At 46.8% G+C, this 25,446-nt stretch overlaps 1 protein-coding gene and 1 long non-coding RNA gene across 4 annotated transcripts in view; one reads left to right on the top strand and one right to left on the bottom strand.

Moving 5' to 3' along the window:
* The window catches only part of LOC116432319 (headcase), a 204,951-nt gene that overhangs the window by 55,164 nt on the left and 124,341 nt on the right, over window positions 1-25,446 (top strand). The window lies entirely within an intron of this gene.
* LOC143175220 (uncharacterized) lies at window positions 15,538-16,554 on the bottom strand. Of its 2 annotated transcripts, none has more exons than XR_012999974.1 (5): window positions 16,399-16,554; window positions 16,286-16,339; window positions 16,119-16,199; window positions 15,843-15,929; window positions 15,538-15,763 (listed from the first exon to the last, which is right to left on the bottom strand). It is a non-coding gene; the product is annotated as an uncharacterized LOC143175220 (long non-coding RNA). The 2 variants fall into 2 exon arrangements; XR_012999975.1 differs by having other exon boundaries at window positions 16,128-16,199; window positions 16,399-16,553.

The raw sequence follows: 25,446 nt of genomic DNA, 5'->3' as shown, positions 1-25,446 counted from the left end.
TGGCCAGCGAGCGGCCACGGCGTAGGAGGGTATAGCCCGTAACCTTTGACACGACCGGGCCGTACAAGATTACCAACTACCCCCGGAGCAGACGCAGAAACGTTTTCCCTTTGAAGTCACCCCCGCGCGGTCCCGGGGTAGTAGAAATACCCGGTTGCCGGAGAAAGTTTAAAGCCTCGTTCGATATGGACGGCCGACTTTAAGAACCTTTCTTTCCCCGCTCGTTTCAGCAGGCTCGTTTCCGACGCCGCCGACGCTGTCGCTGTCGTTGCCTCTCTTTCTTTCTTTCTTTCTTTCTTTCTTTCTTTCTCTCCACACCGCCGACATTCTCGACCCACGCAACGACCATAATCGAGGGGTGTGGCACGAGAGCGTCGAGCAAAGGTGTATTTTGCGCCGGGGTCTATCTTCTTTTTTCCCCATCTTCCTCTTCTCCTTCGTCGTCTTCTCTTTCGTTCAACGCGGTCGTATCTTAAGTAATGACTTCTGAAGGAGAGAGGAGCCCGGAGGGTGGGCGAAGAGGTAGCGGTGTGCGCAGGGGTTGGATATACACGTCTATCGCGTTTTACGCGACATTGCGCCCCGAGCCGTCGTTGTTGCTCTTTTTTACGCCTTGTCGGAAGCAACAGGACGTAATGACTCGATCTTCCTCGGCACTTTATCCCTACCGGTTACAGGATGTTCCATGGTGGTCGTTTTGGGGGATGCGTTACGGCGGTGTTCGGGCCGCGTTAAGCGGGATCGTCGAGGCGGATTCCAGGACGATAACGATGCGCCGTTGATCGACTAATCGCGAGGCAACCCACGAATTTTCGAACTATAAAAACGTTCCATTTCATGGTAATCGTTTGACTAAGTTGTCGTGTATAGGTGGATATTATTTTATAATATACACTTTCATCGAACCAGCCATTGGGGTGACTTGTGGTCGCTAATGTACCTATCATGCTCATAAATGGATACACCTATGTGCAGTTTAACGCTTGGATTACTAAAACTTTCAATCAACTAAAATTTCCGGTACATCTTTATTTCCTATACCTCGAATTACGCGTGCGTCCAGGATGTCATCTTCGTCTTTTCAGGAGCATCTAGCGCCGTAATCAGAGGCGCAGCCCCTCCGGAGTAATTTTACCCTTTTGTTGGTAAACGGTCGGGTCCAGCTGAAAATCAAGCAACCGTCGAAGCTTCGGTCCCCCGCCTATACTCCGTTCCTCGTCGTCGGTTAACGATGGTTTTCGTCGTTTCCGTCATCCTCGACACGGGCTGCCGCGTCGGACTGTCAACTATCAGCGGCCAGACAATAGCGTGATTAGGGCACAATGTTCCCTCCTCCACCCTACGCTTCCTCGATTGCTACCGGGCTGCCTTTCCGTTTCTACTGCAGAAACGCGTGCACGCGGCCACAAAAGGACACGCTGCCGCCGCGCTCTCTGTACAGCCCCGGCCACCGTACCCTCTAACGTCTGCCCTGGGTATCTCTCTCCTTCGCTTTCTCTCCTGAGAACCGGAAGCCATTGTGTACGACGACCCGGCGGCCGGCCTTTCCGTCTCCCTCCCCGTGTCTGTCTCTCTGTCACCCTGTCTCTCGATTCGTGTCGTCGAGCCGCGCCGGGGGAGTGTTGCGGCGCACGCCTGCGGGACGTCAACCGCGCATTAACTTGATGTATGAGCTTCAGACCCGCGACACCGTCTGCCTGATGGCTCCCGTTTACGGACTTTGACCGTCCCAGGGAGAAGAACCTCCGAGCAAGTTTTCGCGCTGCTCCTTTTTCCGCGCCGACGAGTACCACACCCCCTCGGGCTAACGTCCTTTCGCTCCGGAGGATCTCTTTCAACCAGCCACCGCGCTCTGTCAGTTTTTAACCGAAGTCCTTCAACCTCGGGCCCCTTTCTCGACTACTAACCTTGGGGGTTGCTAGTTGCAATCTTCGAGGCACGCGGTGCATTCCCTGCCGCACGCACGAGTTTCATAGTCCTTTGAACAGTGCCTGGCGACTTTAAGGCTTGACGAAGGTGTCGGGGAATATTTATACTTGATTCTCGAAGAGTCCCATCTGATGAAATCATGGTTATGATTTGGAGAAATAGGTTATAGAATCAACACAATGAATCTATCAGTAGATTCAAGTTAATGTTAGTTGGAAGAGTTAATCAAGGCCAACGTTGTTTGTCTAGCCTAAGATTTATGACGAAGGAAGCGCGTGAAGTGAAAGAAGTCACGACAACATTGCACATAAGATCATAAGCCTTCTCATCGCTAACGAGAAATTAATTGCGTTTCCGGTCACGTATCGCAGCCGCTTTCTTCTCGTGTTTATAAAGTGATATTTGTGCAACGAACTCGGTTGATTTTCGCGCGATTTACGTTGTTCCCTGGACAGCCTGTTTCGCCAAACATCACTGTACATCAAGGGGATGCTCATAGCCCCCGTCCATCCATCCCGTGTTTCTCCCGCGTCGTATCGCCTCGTCCCTGATGAAACGGGGTAGATTAGCTTCGGTCCCTGTTTGGGGAGCTGATTAGCCGGCGGCCCTTTGACGCTGTTCGGGTAGAATCTCTTGCAAATGACGATTCTCACCGTTTTCCGACCTGTTTCACGGGGACACATGTCGCGAACACGCAGTGAGACTTTTCTCCGCTAATCGAAGAGTCGGGGATCATCCTTCTTACTAATCTTGTGCACTTGTTAAGCTGAAAGACTAATACAGAATTCTCGAAAAGGCCAATGCTCTTCTTCAGAATGCGAATACGAAGAATATGTAGTGCTCTATTACCACAGGTGTAAAGATAACAATCTGTATGTATGTTTCAATAATGTACATTGTAATAGCTTCTCCTATTAATTGTGCTTACTGCTCAACGTCCTCACAGAACTTTTCTGATTCTACTAAATTTGATTAGTTCCACGTTTAAGACTCTTTTGAGCAATAGTTTCATCCAGACTCTACCCACTCAGCAGCAGTTCACCTAAAAACTGAAGCGTCACAAAAAATTTTCGTTGTCTAGATGCTCGTGCCAGCAGGTGCGAGTGGACGCGTACCATAGATAGAATTTGCGTCCGGTCGTAAAGTTCCTGACGGGGGATGAAACGACCTTGCCCGGTGTCGTCCTCGTTTCGAATTCTCGGTGTGCCGCATTTGTTACGTGGCGGTGGGGGGCGGGCGGCTGCGTCACGGTCTGGAGAGTCTGACGCGCAGAAGGATTGACGTCCCCGGAATATTCCTGCGTGGGATTCCATCGCGGCCACGAGCTGCGTAGGAACGTTTCGTTCGGCCCGGGTGATTCGACCGTATTTTTCTAGGACACCTCCCGTGGGTGTTCCAGATAACGATGGGATAGGATGTCTCTCCTAGCAATTCTCCTTTTCACAGTTTCGACGTGAGCTGATAATATCATTAATTTTTATATCGAGACATCGACATTTGTTCAGTAATTACTTTTTATTCTCCTTATATCTAGCTTGATCTAGAAATGGAAAATAATTAAACGTAATAAACTTCTGTTATATAGCAGTTTACTCTACTTCCTCACACTCCCACGTTCTCCAGAAGCACTGGTATTAACTTCCTCCCCTACTAATTCCATGTCGCATTCAAACTGATGCAAAACTGGAAAGCGGAATAATGTAGACGAGGAGAGATCGAAAGGATAAAAAAAGGAACCTCGTAGGGGGTGGAATAAAAGGAGCCATCCCTCGGGATAAGACGCGGAATGCAACGTGACCAGCCCGAAGCGCGCATCCGTCCTCTCCTCAAGAGAGATAGAAACCCGGGCCAAGAAAAATCGTTGGCTTTTCTTGGAGCAAAGAAACCGGGTAGACTTTCTTGGCGGCGTCAGGGTTTTGCCACGGGGTTGCGCAACGCGAACGCCAGATGCCAAGTTGGCACCGGCTCCGCGGATCGGGGACGGGGAGTGGGGAATAACGAGAGGAGAGAAATCCCCGACTAGAATAAGGGAGAGAGACGAGGAGCGAGAGGAACGAGTGGAAGAGACGAGCCCAACAGCAACGGGGGTGAGTTTTTGCGGCTTTCCTCTCTCCCGTCGTCTCTCCGTTACCCGTCGACGAAAATCTCATCCTCGACTGGATTTCGGCTTCGCGTGGAAGTCACGAGGCGTTGCTCCGCTCCGCGTCTCGACGTTTCGATCCGGGCCGACGCACGGCGTCTCGGAGAGGACGCGTGCCGGCGACCCCGTTTCACCTCTCCTGTCTCCCACGGATTCCTCCGTGCTCCGTCTCCCTGCTCCCCGTCTTCTCTTTCTCTCTTACAATCTATCATCAGGATCGCGGACCGTCCTCCGCCCCGCGAACGCAGCGGCGGCTGACTTTATCCGATCTCGCCCGGTTATACGGTGCTATCGCGATTCCATGGCACGCTATAATGAAGATTTATAGGGAGCTTACCGAAGGGGTGGGATCATCGAGAAGAGGATGGCTTATTGCCCGTCCCCGGAAAGTTTTCAAGGTTTAAGCACCCGCGTCTTTCGCCCTCCTCTCCCGCCTTCCTGCAGTCAACGTCCTCGGGGATACTCGTGAGGACGGCGGAGGGTGCGCGGGCAGGGGGTGTGCAGGACAACACCGGTATATTAAACTTTTTATAGAGCCCGGAGAGGGAAAGCAGTAAGAGGATTCTGTCATATTAAAATGTTCTTGGTCGCGCAGAAGCTCCTTGTCGTCGTATTCGGTTCTCGAGGGGGTGAGTGAGGAAGAGCAAGAAGGAGAGGGAAGAGGGTGCCGAGGTTCTCTCTCACCTGCGATTCTCGATAACCGACAGAGCTCTCGAACTGAGAACGTCGTTCGAGTTTCGGTGGCACGACTATTATTGCCGCGCGCAGAATGCAAGCTTTTGCAGTAAATAAGATAGTTTATTGGCAGCCGCCAGCCGCCTTTGAACTCTAGCTCGGTGAATATTTCGCTGCGCTGTGCCGCGAAAATACGCGCCGCCGCCACCACTGCTGCTGTTGCTGCTGCTGCTGCTGCTGCTTTCCTTCTACACGGAAAAATCGGTTTTACGATAGTTCGCGGAATTTATTGCGCCCTCGATGGTTATCGAGCTTGAACTCCCGCTTTAAGAAGTTTATTGTGTATCGCGATACCGGCTCGACCGTGGCCGCTTAACTTCGACGCCTTGATTGCCCGCGTTACACCGGGATAAAAATTGCGAAACGCCGCGAGATTTAGTGAGACGTTAACTTCGTTTCTCGGGTCGGACTCGAAGAAATTGATAGCCGAATGCTTTCTTAATTCCTAACGGTCGATTTGTCGCGTTTTTTTCTTGAAGATCCCGCGTTGCGAGTAGGTACTCCGAACGTTGCGAAATTCAACTTGGCTCCAATCGCATATTTACGATAAATTAATTAAAATCCCGTGGAATTCTTCAGCAGCTTTGCGAGTGAATAAAGTTCCGCGGTCTAATTAAGACATATTCGTAAACCGTTTATTGCTCCTGCAAGTTCTCCTTTCGCTCGGTTCTATTGGGAAGACGAAACGGGAACGTCGGGCGGCATTAATAATGTTCTCGTAAAAATAGCTTCGATAAATGGTCGCAAAAAGAGGAACGCTTCGAATTTCCGGAAGAGCGACGCACACGTAGATTTACGAGGGCAGGTCGGCTCGCGACGCATTTTATTGCCGGCGTATCTTTTCGCGCGCGACGAAACGCGAGCCGCGGCAGCCGTGTTCTCGGCTCGCCGATTAGATCTAGCTCGCCTATTGAATTTCACGTTCGCGGTTCTCGATCTTCCGTGGGCAGCGCACGACCGACATAAATTTCCATTATCGAACGGCTTTGTGTACGACCTGGATGCGGTTATTGTCCACGGACTCTCTTCCACGTCGTTCGGAGATCCCGAGCGTTCACGAGGCCTTTGACGATCGCGGAACTCGGCTCCAGCTGCGATTTGTCCTCTCCTATAACGGAGTAGTTCAAGTTTTCTCTTCTATTATTATCCCATCGTCATTTTATTATGATATAATAAAAGTTGTAACGACAGTAACCGTTTCCTGTACCACCTTTTCGGTGAAAAATCTGTGCAAGGTGTCATTATGGTCTTGACAAGCGCTCATGAATCGTGCAGTTTTATTTCGTGCTAGGAAGTTGTCCATTACAAGAATTCAGAAAACATTCTTAATTGTATCGGTTAGAAACTGCTAAACTACTAAAACTACTAACAATCACTAGAACTTCGAAGCAAACTTAGGAACTAATCTCTCGATTGATATACACTTCACAATACACACAAATCAATTTACGCAAAAACTTCTAAAAATCTGTAAATGTCTAAAAAGATGATTCATTCAGACGTCTCAAGTAACTTCAACTCTTCACGAACACGAAGACTCCCACCGTCAATCTTCCCATTTTCCGACTACTCAATGCATCCATCGTTCCCTAACAAAATTCCGCATCGCGTTTATCACGCGTCTGGTTCGTAGTTCTCACCAATCGAGTTTAACGCAGCCGCTCGCAAATAAAACATGCCAGCAGTCGGAATTCTCCTCGGAGATCGCGGCCGATATCTCGAGATCTCGAGATCTCGAGGGCTCAGACAGCGTTCCCTCGAGTGGCGGTGGTCGCTGCGCGCGATAATAATCGCGGCTCCGTCCGAGCGATTCGCGCGAACGGGTTCGATATCTCCGTCGAGATAATCCTCCGAGTGGTCGCGGGCGAGGGCTGCCCTCCCCTCCCCTTCGCGGCGCGAGTCTCGCTGTTAAGTCCCTTTTAATCGGGCCCCGTCGGTCGAGTCGATGGGGGGAACGTCTCGCCCTAGGTGGCCGGCACCGAGCGTGCACGCCCGTCCACTTTGCATGCAAACTGCGGGCATCGAGAGGCCGGTGCCTGCCGCGCGATTCACCGGCAGTCTCCGGGCGTTAAGTAATTGCGGCGAGTAATCCGCCGGATACGGGTTATCGTTGTCGGGGAAATCGTCGATGTAACGCTCTGATCGCGCCTGTAATCTTCGATATTTCGCGCGAGGCGTTTCGTCTCTGAATTTATTTATTTAACGCGTTGAACGCCGTGGCGGTCACCGATACCCTTCAATCGAACCGTTCTTGTGACTTACTCAATTAAATGATGGTTCATTGAAAATATTTTTAATATTTGGAAAGATAAACGTGCAGTGGTAATACTGCAATTTGATTGAATACATTGAAATTTCTTTTTCGTGATATTTAATATGTTAATAATGATTCAGTGGCTATGCCTTGTATTACAAGAGTTTGATAATATTACATATAAGTGGATGTATAATAGGTAAAAGGTAGAAGAATATAGACAGTGGTCCCAAGTAAAAATATACAATATAAGGACGTAAGAATTAATGGGAAGTTTATTCTAGCTGACATTCAGAATATAATTTCTTAACCGTTTGCGCTTGTCCTGTCACTAGTCTTCGATTGATACGAATTTTAAATCCTCTTAATCTCGTATTAACACCGACCAGCTCGCGATTTCACGGTGTCCAGCGTTTCTTGACGAGAGACACACTCTCGGGAACTTTCTCGCTCGCGGCGAAAAAGAAATCCTCGGGAAGCCGAAAGTGGAGAAGCGGTGAGAGAACGTTCGGTGTGCGAGAGGGTAGTAGGAAAAAGTATTGTGTGCACGTGTATGTATTTGTGTGTGCGCGGACGGAATGGACGCACACGGTCAAGCGGAGGAAACGGTGCTCGAGTCGCTGGTTAATTCCAAAGAGGTCCCGCTTGTGTCGTCAAGCCATCCACTTGGACCCGCGCGGGAACGGGTGTCCGTAATCGCGGCGTTTTGTCACTGTTACGGTGAGAAAGGGGACGCGAGGGTCGAAGAATACGCGAAACGAGCCTCCTCTGTCCTGGGTTCCGTCGGCCTCGAATTGTGAGAGAAGCATTTAATCCATTCCATTTTGTTCCTCATCGTGAGTGACCTAAGGTCTAACTCCGTATCTCTGTATCATGATATCAAGAAGCAAATCATGGTAGCACTGAGGAAACATTAGCTACACATGTATAGCAATCGAAAACGAAGAATAGAATCTTTTTCCTTAGACACTTGGTCTCATTCAGCTCCCAAATCTTTGCCATAAGCTATAGCATTAGTACCCACGAGAAGTAGAAACAGATTGCCTTGATCAGACGGCCTATTCAGTAGCATCCACTTGACAAACCTTCAAACATTATTATCTTAGAAACGAAGCCTTAAACGAAACTTTATTCTACGTTTCGCATTAATTAAGGCATTCGTATTATTTTCTTTTTATGCTACAATTTCGAAAGTATACCACAGTACAATGTATAATACAAATATTTTAAGTAACTCGTTTCGATGAAATCCTGCAATATTTCTGTGGAATATTCCGATTATGTAATAGTTATAGTCAAGCAAATATTTCACTTATTTGTATATTTCCTAATTGTTTATTTAACAAATTAAACATTTGCATGCTCAAAAAATAATTTCGACCAATACGTTCACGCTTACGGAAACTATGCAAAGAGCAAAAGTCATGAGGGGTGACTGTTCGCTGACCAACCCTCGGACGAATTCCGAATAATAAACCGTTATTCGTAGCTTGCTCGAGGTCTCGCCGTCGACGCGTAACGAGAGAACGTCGCTGGGTCTTAGGTGTCGTGCTCGAGTGTGAATTTTACAGGAGCCGGCGCGTGAACGAGGTGCGAGGGTGGCTCGCGCGTCGCGGGGCTAAAAAGGAACCGCCAAAGGCGGCCCGTGTTTCTCCGCGTTGCTCGTCGCGGTACAAAGCTCCCCAGTCAAAGCGACACAGGGAAAAGTGAGCGAGAGAGACGCCAGGGAGTCGCGTGTGTTTGCGATCGAAGCGTGCGCACGCGACGCGGAAACACCGTGTCGTAACGGTCCGAGGTTCGGGAAATATTTGCGAGTTCCGCGGCTCGAACAAAGCTCGAAGACACGCACAAAGAGGAACTCGGTTCCCCTATCAAACGCCCCGGGGCACCGCGGTAATAGCGGCTGGTTTGCGTAAACATCTCAGTTGATGACGGACGGGAAGAGAAATTTCTTTCACGGCGGGAGTATCTGTCACTGTCGCTGTTTGGTTTGGTTTCAGGGAAGTCGCGTGGCTGCGATGCTGGGTGAGAATAATGTCAAAGCTAGTCTTTCCTTGCTTTATGCGTTCAGGATGTTTGGAGACACGCAAACCGCAGTGCAGTGGGAAGTTTAGTAAAGGATGAATATAGAATCTATTTTGACATTTGTTTCCTTAATTCCTTTTTTGATCAAGATAATTTTCCTTCTATTGCAATGTTTGATATTCGTACAGTATCAGTATAGTTTCCATTGCAGCATCAATATTCTTCGTTTATTTTTTGATAAAAGCAGTTCTTCTATTGCAATCTTGGTACTTTCACAAGATCAAACAGGATTTCATTATAGCATTAGTTTCCTTAATTTTATTTTTGGTGGAGACAATCTTCCTTCGCGTGTTTAAACATTATTGTCATTAATATTCTACGACTGTTACCAGCTGGTAACTGTGGGTACAGTATCCACTGTTCACTTGTCAAACAAGCAGTTGAAATCGCATGAAACACTCTTTAATTTGCGGCAACAGTTTTCCTCGCACAGGCGCTAAGTTTCCTTAGGAGTCGGACGCGTGTCAGTTACATGACGAATTGCGCCTCAGGTTGCGCAGAAGGCGGTCTGCGTGGAGCCGCAGACTCGTGCAGGAAATCGCGCGCGATCTATATTAATTTCGAGGTGTACCGTGGCCGGTTCGCGGTGCGTCTCGCCAGCTCCGCGGACCAGGCGGCGGGTATTAGTAGGTTCTCACGCACCTGCGGACAGTATTTTCGAATCGCGCGTGCTCGACCCGGAAACATTGTAGCGGGTCAGTGACGTGAATCACTTGGCGGTAGCCGGTTGCCAAGGAAATTCTTCGTCGACGAACGCCACGTAACTCGGTTGCGGAGCCAATTTCCTCGAGACTGAATGATCCGCAGCTCGTAAAGCCTCTAACCGACCGAATTCGAGGCTCGTCTTCGCTGGTGATAACCGACGCCCACGGAATCCGTCGAAATTGCCCTTTTTCGTCTGGAAATCCTCATTTCGGGACGTTCATAATGAAAATAAGCCTGTCGGGTAAAGGGTTGAAAGTTTTTTATGGGTCGCATAAACGGTTCAGAGGCTACGGAACGACCGGCAGCCTGTTTCTTATTTACGGGATTAGTCTCGCGGGTATGTCCCGTGAATTTCGGTCCTATTGCCCAGGACAGCGGTGATGTATGACGCGTGAAAGGCTTTCGGGGCCTCTGGGGTCTCTATTCCATTACGGTCGCCGGCTTCGTTCCCTTATCAGCGAAAATGACCGGCAAGTTTCTCGTCTCGGGCTACGTTCGATCGGTTTTTGCTCCACGGGGGACTGGATAGACAGCGGCTACGACCGGAGCACACTTGGGAGACTGTCTTCGAGGTATCGATGCTTCTATAATTGATCGTCGGGCGAACGAACGGCTCGATCACGATTTAAAGCGCGGGAGGAGCTGGATGAAGTAAATATTTGGTACGGCTAACTTAACTTGCGCGCGATGGTCTTGGAAAACATCTGTTGGAAAGAAAGATAGGTAGAAAGATACATCTGAAGATATTCTTGATTAAGTTCTTTATTAACACGCTAAACGCCACGCCGGTCCGTAGAGACCGGCGTTAGACTTTTCGTTCAGGCCGCGAACTTTAGGTTCATATTACACGACCGCGCGTGTCGGTCCTTACGCACTGATGTGAGACTAAATATTTTGCTTAGGCGACATCGGTTTTTGTTCAGTCAAGACTTGAAAAAAAAGAATATAATATTTTAAAAAAGTTAATGTAGTTTATTAAAACAGGGTAAACAGAGGTGTGGTTTGCTTTTACATTCATTGCAGAAGGTGCTAACTTTTTGTGTTAAATTCTTTGCCAACTTTGAACCTAATATTCGGGAATTATTATTATAACATTGAGAAAACTCGGGTCCTCAAGCCGATATTTCGGCTCGTCCGTCAGCGGTGACGGCCCCGTCTGGGCCTGAACGGAACGGCAAGCAAATCGGGCTGGGCACTTAACGCGTTAAGACACCTTATCAATCCCTTGCACTCGAAAGTTCTTCGTTAAAAATATTAAGCTAAATATTGGAACATACATGAATCAAGAAACAAAGCTGTTTTATTTCAATATTTTATACATTGATGCATTATACGGAGATTAATACTGTATATAGAACTTTATGATTTTGCTATATCGAATTAAGTGGTCAACTCCCGGAAAGGATGAAGGTCTCTAGAATTAATTCCGTAAATTTGAGGTATGCAACAACTTTTTTTTTGTATGTGTCTCGTTGAGTCCGCTAACGCGCTTATAGAGAGGGGAACAGGATTCTTAAAATTTCGATTCGATTCTAACGAGGTTGCAATAAAACGGAACGCACCTATTCGCGAGTGTTCCTCGGGCTAACCTTTATTGGGTTTTCTCCCGGGTCGTTTCGAATTTTAAGGCTGCCATTAAGACCTCCGGGCCGGCATTTGCATTCTGCTGGAACCCGTGGCTGACGTCACGCGCTCATTCTACCGGAGACACGAGGCTCCGTTAATGCGGAACATGGCCGCGCCATAAATTCGACGGAATAAAGAGGGGCGACGGGCCGGCTGTCTTGCCGTATAAATACCGCGGGCCTATTAAAACTTTTCGCGTACTTAGTGGAGAATTTATTTCGGCACGGCCGCGTGTGTCCGGCCGTGGGAGACGCGCCGTAACCGTTTTATGGCGTCGGCTTGCTTGATCCGCGCGTGTTCCACGCGAGATTCCCGGGGTTTGCTACGGTATCCAATTTCCTGGACCACTAGTCATCTATCGTGGACACTTGGGAATAGTTCGATCGTAATACTCGATAGCGTACTTCATGGATGGATTTACTGTGTACTTTATGGATTGGTTTGTAGTACAATGGTAAAGTGAATTGATTGGACAAGAGATAATGTACTTTGGTACAAAGTGCTAATCCTACAAAATGTCAACTTAGAGGATAGGATATCAGAATATAAGGTACAAGATTGTAGGATTGTAAAGGGAAAGGCTCTGACAGGGTTGCTTATAGATAGATGGGAGAGGTTCAGCTGGAAATGTTTTGTGTTATAGACAGATAGGTCTTTGAAGAAGTTTTTAGAGAGAAGATTTAGATTTGTAGAGTTCGAAACGAATGATTGTAGAATGCAAGGTTCCCAAAATGAAGGTTAGAGAATTAAAGGTCGAAGGTTCCAGCAGTCGAATGTTCCAGCAGTCGAATGTTCCAGCAGTCGAATGTTCCAGCAGTCGAAGGTTCCAGCAGTCGAAGGTTCCAGCAGTCGAATGTTCCAGCAGTCGAATGTTCCAGCAGTCGAAGGTTCCAGCAGTCGTATGTTCCAGCAGTCGAATGTTCAGAAACGAAAACTGAACCTCTGAGAAGGTTTCAGAACACTCGCTAAAGAAGTCACCGCCAAACTCGTTACTTGCGTCCCTGGGCCGCGCAAATAATCGAAGAGCAACGGGTTCCGCGGCTCGTCGGGCGTTCAACGTGCGCGGTTCTCGAATTAGAATTCCCGTTTCGGCGGTCGGCGCCGGAACGTTGTTCGTGGGCGTGATATGCGTGTCACCGTTGGTTCGGACCTTTGGGAATCGTCTGTTCTCGAAAACCGCGTTTGCCAAAGAAACGGACAAGATAACGAATGGTCTAAACATAGCTACCACCGTTCTGTTATGACACATTCGCGGTCGTTCCGTTACACGGGCTGGGGTCGATCCGGTTACATTGGAATTATGAAACGTTCCTAGGCATTTCGACGTCGTCCAATCTCACCGACTCGGGCTACAGAGATACTCTTTTCCAATAATTTCGATGATACGCGCACGGTCGATCGGTATTCATCTTATTCCACGGAACTGTTACGTGTTTTTCGCGTGCCACGGCAAAGACTGAACGATTATTTATACGTGAAATCAGGCGAACGATCACGATAACGAGCAATTATCGTAAGAAGATGATTTCGTGCTACCTACGATCGTTTACGAGCAACCTTAACGTTTGCCTTTCGCATCGGAATCTACGCAGCATCGGAAAATACCTTGCTTCAGACTTGGCCTAAACCTTCCTCCAACGATCCACTCAACAGAAAAGAAAAGAACACGGAAAACTATATCTAATTTCCATCTGGATACCATCAAAACAAAAAGTCGCTCCGTATATAGATCGACCTACTCCCTGTCAGAAGAAGAGCAAGATGAAAAGAAAAAAGTAAAACGGACTTCCGTAATCCCATTGTATTCCAGGTTCGGGGAACAATGGAGGCATTAGCTGGATCTAAAAGCTCTGCTCCAGGTTTACGGCACACAGCTTGCCGGCAGGTATGCGTGCCGCGCGCTGGCACGGCTGGGAGAGGCGATACGCGATCGGCTCGCGAACGCTGCACTTGCATCGAGTGCATAAAATAATCAGTCAACGACCTAGCGGCGAGCGGCGGCGGCGAGTCGCGCGGGGCTAGGCTAAGCGCGCGCGTTGCTACTTTTGCGTCAGGGTCGCGCTCGGCAACGTGCCGTAACGTTGAGCTAGGTTAGTAATATCGCCTCTCCCCGCCGGAGCTATTTATTAGCTCTATTCTTACGCGGCAGCCAACCAGCACGCGCGCGGACCCGCCGACACCACGCCGTGCTCTCTCTTTCCCTCTTTCCCTCCCTCCTTCTTGTTCTTCTGCGTCTTCGTTTCTCGCGTTCTTCGTCGACCGGGCTAGCGAGCCGAGCCTTTGTCGACTGATAAAGTCGATAGCGGGTTTCTTCGTTTAGACTCTCCGATTCCTTGCCAGATCTCTCTCTTCCTCTGTCCTCTCGATCGTCCTCCATCGTTATCTGTTATCGGATGATTACCCCGGGTGTCACTTTCAGTTAGCAGACCTTGCGAGATTCACTTAGGGAGAATCTTCGATCAGAGTGTCTATTGATATATTCTTGTTACGTCGTTGGAAATTTCCTTTGAATGATACCTAGGCTGATTGCGCTCTTCTCTGGTTCTGCTTAAAAGTAGACGCTTTAATTGATTGTTGCCGATTGTGCCTTAATTGATTAGCATCCTTGTTGGATGCCTTAAAGTGTCTGGCTGTAATGTCTGGATCTACTTAGGATACTAGCTGATCAAAGAAAGTCCTTGGATTTCAACTAGATACACTTTAATACGTTTATACCAAATAATCGTCGTCTAGTATAGATCACTCTGAGTGTCGTGGTAATCAAAAGCGTCCACTCTTTTAGGGTCCTACATCCTTCACATACCCAACATCCAATGTTTTTCTACTCTGCTCTGTTCCTCGAACTAGAACTTCCCTATGATCATTCGAATGTCTTCGAACTCTGTCACATAACTCATTTTAAAATTGTAGGCGTTTAGAGTTCATGGTGTACCGTAACTGAAAAGAGGAACAATCATATGAAAAAGCTCTCCTGCACGGTGTATCTGTGTCATCTCAATCGGCTGCCACGGCACTACGTTGCGTTACGTTCTCCGTAAACATGTTTGTTTGCTCCTGTCGCGGCTGGCGATGTGTCTCAGCCAGTCGGGACTGGTTTTTGCGCTAGGTTAGTTAAGTGTAATTCCGTCTGGCGAGGTTACATTATATTCCGGCCGGGATCTGGTCGAGTGGCGCACCGTTGCCCACGCGCGTTCGCCGCGACGATGGCAGCGGGGCCTGCGGCTAGCACCAGCCGCGAGTCCACCGTCGCCGTGTTATCTGTTACGTCACGTTCGTACGAACTTGCTCGCGCTCGCGCGCAATAAACTCGCTACGTGGCGGCCGCGGCTACGTGATGGACTGCGCTGCCTCGTTTTCCATTCCGGTTCGGCCTGCCCCGTGAATCACGAAGCCACCTGAGGACCCATTGCGTCGTGCCGCGCAGCAACGACTCTTTATCGTTCCACGTACCTACCAAGAGGGGGGATGATAATGAAACGAGTTTCGGTGACCGAGATGCGGATGTTTCCTCCTTCTGTGAACTCTTTTTTAAAGCGTGCAGCTAGATTTATGACAACTTTCTTTTCTCTGTGAACTCTTGGAAACACGTAGCGCGAGATATAAAATTTTGTTTTCTTCTTCTTTAAACTCTTCCTGAGGAAAGGAGCTTGAGAACTTTGTTGGTTACATAACTTCGTACCCAGAAAGCTTTCGAAGTTTGTATTCTCGGGTTTGTAATATCGAGTTAGACTTGTGCAGGATGTTAATTTGAACGATTTCGTTAGTTTGCCTATACTTTCGAAATATTACTGGGAAAGCAGGAACGTTTAGTAACAATATTCTTATGAATCATTTTGAAATTTAAAACCGGACCGTAATTAAATTGAAAGATACTAAGTAGGTAGAATGGAAGCGTAATTGTGTTAAGAACAGGGAAGAATAGGTTTAAGTCGAATTCTGAACAGCAGTGTACATTATTGCGGCTACCTCGCATTCAATGGACACACCTGTGTACCCCGTGGCGCTTGGGCTAGGTTTATGCTAGGCCGTGGGAGAGGATATCGTAAAATCGTGATTCTTGAGGTTGCCTTTTAAATATCGTTCATTCAGAAATTACAATAACAGCTTGATTTACAATGTTAACTGCCTGATACCCAACACCTGCACGAAAAGTATGCGTCTATAAATTTCACTAGACTCTGTCTCGAGCCGGGTTGTCGATTGTTCTTCCCACAAAAATTCCTCATATTAAAGATTGATTATTTCGTCCCCTCATATTCCGAGATCTGTCGTTTGTTTACGTTAAATAGCTACAAACCATATATTACTTTATGGAAGGATTGTAAAAGAAAATAGCATTTATAACATTTATAATTACGAGATACTTACTGATACGAAAGCCGGTCAGGAAATCATGCAAGTTTGATTTTTGCCAGGCTTGGACAACTGGCTGGATAAGTCCAATTAGTCTGTTTCCTGTATTTAAAACCAATCTTCGTTCAAAAAATTATATTAGAGTATAATTGTTTTTGTTACTAAACTTTTGTTATTGTTACGTCCGGAAATTCCATGAGTTTTGTTACCCTTTTACTACCGTACTACGTGGAATTTCCCTCAAAACGATTTCCACATGATGGTTACATATACCAATGCGTTGTTACCCACCATACTTACTAAACTCATCTATGTAGCCTCGTATAATGATAATCGCATGATGTCCTGGGCGGAAGATTGTAGTAGCAACATCTGCATTTATTAAATTACGGTAGCCAGTTGAAAAACTGTATGATATAATTATAGTATTCGATTTCAATCAATTATAATATGTTCACCTGATGGCGAGTCTGTTGTCGGTGAGTCTGTTGTCGGTGCAGCAAAAACTTCCCCTAAATGTCAGATGATCTTTAATGAAGAAACTATAATCGAAAATAGTTGGAAAACTTACCAGCAAGAATGCCGAGTAGTACTATCAAACTGAAAGTAACGTACTTATGCATGTTGACCATAGATATACTCCTGTTGAAGACCTTTCGAGTGGTTTGAGGAAGTGCTTTTAACTGCACAACTCTTATATATAGTTCTAATGATATGCATTGTTATCTATGCTTTTACATATCTCCTAACGCAAGTTCTACATTGTTTTTCCAGCTTATCATTCTACCCAGTTCCTACTTCTAGAGTTATTACCACCTAATTCGCTTGTATTTTTGCACATATCTTTCCATAATTACAACGTACGCTTGCTAATTTCTTTCTTCCATTATTATAAAATTACTTGCGAATGGAAAAAAGACAAAGATAAGCGTTTTCGTTTGAAAAATGTCAACTTGTTAGAATAGTTTCACTTTTTATGTAACAAATAACCTCAAGAAGATATTCTATTCAAATTTGCAATTCGAAATTGGAATTCCCTCGAGTAAATTATTGCAACAGTCGACCTTCGACCGAGTTATAGTCAGTTAGAAGATCACAACAGGTGGATTTCGATTTTTGAGTCTATGGTACCAGATTCTCCCAGTCGAATTTAGGTAACAAAAATTGAAGTCGATCTACCATCAGGCTTAGGGACGACGTGATCCCGTCAGAGGCTCGTTAGAATCGGAGGCGGACGGTTCAATCGTTCTCCTTGTTAGCCAAATTGGATAACGAGTCTTTCGCGTCGAATAATTGGTCGGCGAGCGTGGCGAGGACTCGCGTCGACGACGGCGACGACGACGCGTAAGACAAATCAATTCGTCGACCTTAAGGTGGTAGCACGCGCCGCTTGTCGTGCGTTGTTTGTTCCTTTTTTCTGCGTATCGTCAAGGAAATGCATTGGAACTTCAAGTCAGAAGTTATCTGAGCTTCATTTTTATAAATGCAAAATCAACTCTTCACGCAACCCCCTTTAATAGATACCGAATTTCCGCAAGGTTATTTAGTTTACATTATTTAGCCTTTATCGATTTTGATTGATAGAATCATAAGTATTTTAATTCTCTGTGCCTGAGACTTTATTATCCACGAATATTAGGCACACCAGTTGTTCTTGGTACAGTAAAATAAAATATACAATAAACTGTGAATCTATTGTTAAATTAATTGTAGTTGAACACTTATCCTCTGGATTAGCGTCGAGTTTCTCATTTAACCAGCTAACTGCGTTACACGAGTATACACGTCATCTTAAAATAAAAATGGTACTAATTCTTTCAACGATAAATTATTTATTTTTCAGATAATCATGTAATTCTTGTTCGTTTTGCTTTAGCTTTTCGTCAGAATACATTATAGGTGCATTTGGTCTGCATTAGTCGAATATATACTTCATTATTTGATCTCATTGCGAGCATTACCAGTGCTTTCTGAAATTAAATTCAACGGTAAACAGGTTAAATGAATTACTTCGCCAGAATCCACTTATCCGAGGTTCGACTATTCAAATGAGAAGAACAACAGTGGAAATCCAGTGAACTCCCGCTATTAGTCACGTAAACGGCTTGTCCTCAAATGAGTTTATATAAATGCAATTCTACTGCGTCGTGTTCGTTCGCGGGATAAACATGATCGTATCGGCTCGGTTGGCAGGCGAGTTTTTCTTGGGATAGGTTAAGCGCACTATCCGTCCGGCATCGACGGTGTTTACCACTTCGCCGTCTATTCTTACTCTCTCGCCGCTGACCGAGAACGTGAACCGACCAAGCACCACGCTCCCGTTCATAAGTCAATCGGACATTTGCATCGATTAACGCGGAACGAGGAACGATTCGATCTCACGGTTCCGCGTGAACAACGAAATCGAAAGTGCTCGTTGCTTTTCTGCGTCGACCCTCCACATTTTAGAGCGAACCTGTTCGCCTTGACTTAATCCATGTCGATCGTGGATGTTCGAAAAGGTTTTTCGCCTCGGTGTTTTCGATCCTTATCAGATGCTGTTCGACATCAAAATAAATGTATTGAATCGACTGGAAAGTTTTCAAGCGTGTTTCCGTTGCAGTATTTGTATTAAGATAACGAGTATCGCGAAAACCGGCTGAAAGTCACGAGACAAACCGAACAAAGCAAAGTCCGTGCGTATTCGATTCAACAAAAGCAAACGTGCTCCTAAATCCATTATAAGAATCCACAATCCTCTAATTCATCCAATCAACCAACTGAACGCAATTATTTCCATTTCTCAAATCTCAAAATAAACGGTTACTCCCGGAAAACCAGTGAAGAAACCTCTAGGATCACTGCACTCTCAATCCTAAGGTCAGTCCGCTCGCCAAGCCAAGCGACAGCTCGTGCACAGGCGATGTTATCCGCTCGGTAATTAGAAGCAGCGTGTTCCCCTGGCAGCGGTACACGCCGATAAGTAATCTCTTCGGTGGCAATAATTTCTCGTCAACCGAAAACCAGACGAATGTAAAAACAACAAAGATCCAGGGACCAATCGTCGTTTTTTAATGAGACGGCGATTACGTGTTGCCTTCGCGTAATGAACACGTATGCAAAAGGCTCTCTGTTTCCCCTCACCGTTGAGAGCAACGAGAACGACGGAGGGAAAGAGAGAGAGAACGCGCGTGCCGCGAGTTCGCGCGGCGCGGAATCCTGCGGGAGAGAGGGAACGGTGTCGGTAGTGCAGTAAACTCGTGCCGTCGGATAAATATACGGTATTATGTAAGTTGTTTGCGAGCCAGGGAACGCGAGCTCGCGAGAGAGGATCGTGCTGCGCGGTGGAAAGAGGGAGAAGGACGGAGAGAGAGAGGCTCGGTGCGCGCGAGAACGAGCCGATCTCTTCGTAGATCTAGCCTTCTTCTCGCCGCGTTGCGTAATGCCCCGAGGCGATCGCTCGCGACCCGTGCACGCTAGGTTTTTCCGCGGCGGGAGGAACACGCCGACGACGACGACCACAACGTCGACGATAACGTCGAAAAACGTTCGAACCACTTCTTCGTGCAGCTTTCATTCGCGTCTGCGTTTATTCTCATTTCGAATCCCGGCCGAGGGAACACGAGTTATATAAGCGCGAAGGCGTTTTCCCGATGATGGCAGAAGACCGGTTCCCGCGTACGAGGCGATTCTTGCACGATCACGGAATCGTTGCATCCGAAATGGATTCTGATCGTTCCGCGCGTCGTCGTCTACTGCCCGCTCTCGACGGGACGGGCGGTTACGCAAATGGCGTAACGCGACGTTACAGCCGATACTCTCTCGCGGTGACGTAACGACACGCTTTTTGTCCGAACGGGAGGAGAGTCGATGGCAGGCGACCGCGGGATCTGGTCCCCTGAGCCGCTGGTACGTTAATCGACGGATGTAACTGTGAATCTTTGGCTCGGTCGTATCGGGTTTCCGATCGACTCCGCAGTAGAATGTGTCTCTTGTCGTCAGACGGAAGCGAGACTGGTCTGCGGTAATCGAAGCGATTACTTTTAGCGGCGTAATTATTGTGTGTTCGTTACCGAACGTCTATGTCGCGCGATGAAGATGTTGGGATGATAGTTTTGGTTTTTATGGAATTGGATTTCCGATGGACGTGTTTCATTGTAATTATTAGAACTTTGATGTTAGATCTAAGAGCAGCTGTGTTTTGGAATTTACGATTGCGTGTGTTTTACGCTTTGATTAGTCGTAATGGAGATTGTCTGTCAGAGGTCCAGGTGCATCGATAGGTGATTGCGAAGCTGTGGATTCTTCGTTCTGTTTAGTTTCTTACTCTGTGATCCGTTATAGCTACAAAGAGATTTTGTAGAGTGGATTAATGGGATCTTTCGCGCCTCAGTAACTGAACGCTTATTTCTATGAGACAGATTTAGTTAGTTCGGTACGCTACTGGTCGCCAATCTGAAATTGAAAGGGTCCCAGCAGACTACCGGCAACAATGAGGATTGATTTTCAATCGATCTCACGCGCGCTCCCTTTTTTCCGCGCCATCGGAAGCTGTCAACGCGTCGCATTTCTGATTCGACAATCCGCCGGTGACAGGACGACTGGCTGCTAATCGTTGTTTCATACAATTCCTTCCCCCTTTTCATCGGTTCCAGGGAACGGGAGCAACCAGCCAGGTCGGGTCGCATTGTCGCGCGATCAAAGGGATGCCGTGTCACACGCGTCTTTAGCTGCTCGCTCGATCACTATTTTCTGGCGGGATTGCGTCTGGTGACGATCTTGATCGGGTTCGACAGCTGCGAAGTAAATGGGGTCTGGATCGCTCTTTTGGAAAATCTTCTATGGGTGGGCTGGACGATTTATATTTTCTCGCGACGAAGTAAATAAGATAAAGAAAAACTAGGTGATCGGAACTTTGTTTCAAGCGCTTACAATTTTTCACTTTCCACCATTACATCGTACAAATCAAATCTATTTTATATTATCATCACTAACGACGAACTTACCACTATCATCAAAAATTCGAAATTTAACCTTTTGCTCTACAATATCGTGTCGAACTAGTGACGAAAATTTCAAATGGAATTTAACAAACATAAATATCACTTCTTCCAAGTCCAAATTGAATATTATTTATCTATTATTAATTGTAATGCGTCTCAGTAAACATAGACATAGAATAAGTATAGAATTTTCCTCTTTTCCTAATGAATTCCAAACCGTAATATATCTCTGAGCGGAAGTGGGAAAGAAATCATACGACAAAGGGTTAAATTCCTACGATACAAAGCCTCATCTTGGCGAACGCCGCGGTAGTTACGCGACACCAGGTACACGCAACGACCAGCAGGCAGCCGGTGTCACTCGAAAAGCGATTTCAGCGCCCTGTCCCTACCCCAGTGAGCAGGGAGCTCGAAGCTAGGCGGTTGATTGCGTACGAATGCGCCGCGATTTCTGGATGAAAAAGGGTGACGTCGTTTCCCGGAAGAAACGAGGGGGTACGGGAAGAGAAAAACGGTGCGTGTGACGGATAGAAAAGCGAAGCAGGACTTTCTTCTCCCCTGGTACTCCCTTTGGTAGAGGAGAATCGACAGGTTCAAAGGGATGGCTGGGAAGGGATGTTGGATTTCCTCGTTTGAAGAGCGTGCGACGTGAGCTTTCAGGCAATTTCTCGGTCGTGCAGGTCACGTCGGTGCCGCGACCGAACGAATACGTCGGCACACGTCGATCTCGCCTACCCTGATTTCATCTCCCTCGCGTTGCGGCCGGCCTCGGGGATTGTCACATAAATATGATGGGAACCGGGCTTTTCGTGGATACTCGACCGGACCAGCGGTATACGTGTTCCTTTTCTCTCGTTGTTGTATTCCGTCCCCTGGATGCGCAGGGGATTTCTCGCGGAGGACCGCCCTCCATTCCCGATGACCCCCGAAATCTCTCTTCCGCTCGGCAAATTGTTTCTTTCGATCGCAAACTCCTTGACCCCTTCTATCTTCCTTGCTTTTCTCGGTTCTTTGCATATTGTGTGGTATAAATAGCTGGTAAAATGGTTTACAAAGGGTGAGTGTTTTAATTAGTTCTTTGGATTGCTAGACATCTGGTAATTTTAGGAAAGAGGAGGTTTTTAATGATTCTATACTTGAATCTATTCAGATTATTTGCCAGTTCTCCTTAGCACTGATTTTGAGGAAGTAACTTGATGCTAATAATTGTTAAGTTGGCCATAGAAGATTAAAACCTTCGAAACTCTAGATTTAAATGGGTCTAGACACTAGTCATTAAGGGTTGAAAGGCACAGCACGAAATTGGCTGGTATTGAAGTGAAATGGTCTAGTATTAAAAATTGTAAAAGCAACATCGTTATTTGCCTATTTTCTACGCCGTTATCTCTCCCCGTTCCAACTGGGAGCACTCAGTTTTGCAAACCGTTAAGTTTATCGCCCGCTCAGATATTCTTGAGGTACTTCGTTACGATATTAACGAGCGCTATTAGTCATACCCGCTTCCCGACAACTCAGACTGCGATAATTATTAGTTCTGTACGAAGTGAGATACTGTCGGTATCTTTATTCGATGATTAACGCGATTGCGTTCTGTGCAGTCAGTAATTGTGTACGAGTCAGCTTGTTGCCAAGTCGGGGGCTGCTCATGTAAAAACGTGTAAAACGTCGAAAGCGACCGGCTCGAAGGCTTCTCTTTCGTTGCATTGCCGCGTTACTTTGTTTCCCCGTAGCCAGCTGGTTCGTTCGCCAGCCTTCTTTCCGTCGTCGGCGACAATGGAGCACGTGCTAACGCGGAACAAAGCTCCTCGTCTGGACCCTCCTTAAGTCCACGGTATCCAACGGCACAGTGTTATACGTGCGTGTTCCCGCGTGTAACCGTTTTCAAAGGATCTTTTGTAGGACATCGATGCCATTCGGGAACAGGATTTGTCGCGCGATGGAACGAACATTCTTGTCGGCCACGGGAAATGTCCCGTTTTGTTTCGCTGCGTTACTTTGTTCAGGTGTTCAATTCTGTTTTTATCTCGTGTTCGTCGAGAGCGTGTAAATACTGCTCGCGACGAGCGTAAAATTTTTGACAATCGGATCGGTGAAAGTGACATTTTAGTGGCGTATCGGATTGAATTTAAATTACATTTCTGAAGTTCAATATTTGAAAATTTTATTGCTTGACAATTCGAACGCTTGAAAATTTTATTGCTTGACAATTGGAACGCTTGAAAATTCAAATATTTAAAAATTCAAATGCTTGAAAATTCGAACGTTTCAAAACTCAGCCGAAACCTTTCAGTATACCAATCAACGTAGCCACCACGGCAAACACAATCGTTTAACAACGTTCCCTCCCTCGTACGAAATTCTTCCATTAGACTGTTCGGCGGCCGTTCCATCGAAAATATTTCAACTGGAGCGCAATACTCGTTAAGCAGGTCGGCGGTTCTCGTAAATAAGGATTCGCTATCCGGCCCCGATATATACCTTCGCCTGCGCTCCCTCCATCTTTGCCTGACCCCGTGAAATAATAATCGCTCCTCAGGTAACGTCTGCGTCCCGGGTAATCTCCTTAACGAAGAATCGTCCCTCTCACAGCTCTCTCGCAGAGGAGGAGAGGGAAATGCCTTCTCCACTGCGGATCCAATAAGCGGCTATCGGATACGCTTGTCTATTCTCCGGAGAGATGAAACTCGTGGCCGGAGGAGTACCGTTTCCCCCGAAAGGGCCGGCGAGCGAAACCGTAGAACGAAAATAAGAGGGAACACGGAGCGAAACAATCCCATTCCATCCTGGCGTTGCTCCATTCGAGGGGGGCGCCGAAAAAGGTCCCGGATTCTGGCCGGGCAGGTGCGCCTGTTTTCTAGGATCCGAGCTGCTCTCTCGGTCCCTTAATACGGTATTTCATCGGTCATAATACGCCCTTACCCCCCTAAACTCGTCCCATTGTCCCGTTGGACAACGAAACTGCTGCGGTTCTCGATGCTTCTATCTACCTTAACGGTGTCTCTCGTATTTTCTCATTCCTCTACTCACAGTTCGAGAACATGCCTCTCTGATCGAGTTCGATCAAACTTGATTAGAAATAGTTTAGCAACGTGCTACAATATCATTTTATTATTCCATTAGTTATAGAATTATGAGACTCTAAGCACATAGGAAGTACAATTTTTAATGTCAAAATACACACTGGATACAGAATTTTAAACCCCACTGCTCAATGAAATTTGAATAATACCTTCACACCAGCGAAAGTATTCAAACGAATATTCCATACATTCCAAAATTGCGTTGCTCTAGTGCCAGTCTAGAGCAGAGTCTAGAGCAGAGGTCGCGAGGATCAAGATATAGGTTAGCACGGCGAGGAAAAGTTGCGAGAACTTCCGGGGTGAAGACGATTGAAATCGTGTCCTGCTGGATACGATCGCGGGGTGGATGAAGGGGGGCACGAAGGCATTCGATTAATAGGAAAGTTTTTCCCTGGAAGTCGAACGGCCCGTAAGAAGGTCGATAAAAGAAGAAGAAGAAGAAGAAAGAGGTGGAGGAGGGTAAGGAGAATCTCGTCTCCGATCCGCGCGACACGATAAAGACTAGACGAAGGAGGGAGCAACGTTCTTCTCGTGTTTCCTTGGTTCCCCGGGCCACGTTCCGCGAAACTACGGAACTTTCCCGACGGAACGTGTTCCTCCCGTCTCGATCCCCGGGCCGTTTCATCCCCACGGCGCGCTCTTTGTTCTCCGAGCGGTTCCGTCGTTTCGACGGTGTCCCGGGAGACAATGCGCGCGGGTTGCTGTTTCCACTAAAACGCGACTGATTATTCGAGATAGGCGTACGCGCGGCCGAATAATGCGCGGACCGGACAAAGGGACGTGACACCGATGCCGCCGGAATACCTGGCTCATTATTAACGCCCAGAGAAGTATTGTCCCGTCCCGCCGTCCCTTTGACGCGCCCCTCCACTACTCTCTCTTTCGCTGCCCTCTAACTCTTCTTTCATGGGAACGCCCGGGGAAATTCGCGCCACCCGACGTTGATAACGCTGTCCGGCGAATTTGAACTTTTCCTCTTGCACTTCGATGATCGATAAACGATTCTTGAGGATCGGTGCTGAATCATTTCATGTGGAAACGATTGTGTTCCCGTTGGGTTGTAATGAATTCTTCTGTTTGAAGACTTGATTTTTCCGTTCGGAGTTTAACTTTTGTTCTGTGGTTCGTTTATCAACTATGATCGATACATCTACTTTGTCGTTAATAATTTATTGTCTGGGAATGTTCTGTGTCTTTGTTTTGAACTATAATAATTGGTAATGGAAGAATGATATTTAATTTGAATGTAAGATAATTGAGTGACGTTTCTGCTCGTTAATACTAAACGTACCGATGACCGATTTTCGAAGATTGGAAATCCTACGTTTTATTTCGACCATTTAATTTTATATCAATCCCTGTATTGTTCGATTAATCAGTTTGTCAACTTTTGTCTTGTCTTCTATTTCTAATTACATTGCGAAAAATCGATCATATAATTTGTTTACTCTAATTTTGTAGTCAGTTATTCAGCTTGTTACTTTAAAAATAAATGTGCACAATGTGCCGATACGTTTCAACCAAGACCAGTATCAAATTCTGTTTAAAATTTTCACC

This window comes from Nomia melanderi, chromosome 13, assembly GCF_051020985.1.
Source record: "Nomia melanderi isolate GNS246 chromosome 13, iyNomMela1, whole genome shotgun sequence".
NCBI classification, from domain to species: domain Eukaryota; kingdom Metazoa; phylum Arthropoda; class Insecta; order Hymenoptera; family Halictidae; genus Nomia; species Nomia melanderi.
The sequence above is the reverse complement of the archived record's forward strand: the minus strand, read 5'-3'. Positions and strand labels throughout refer to the sequence as shown.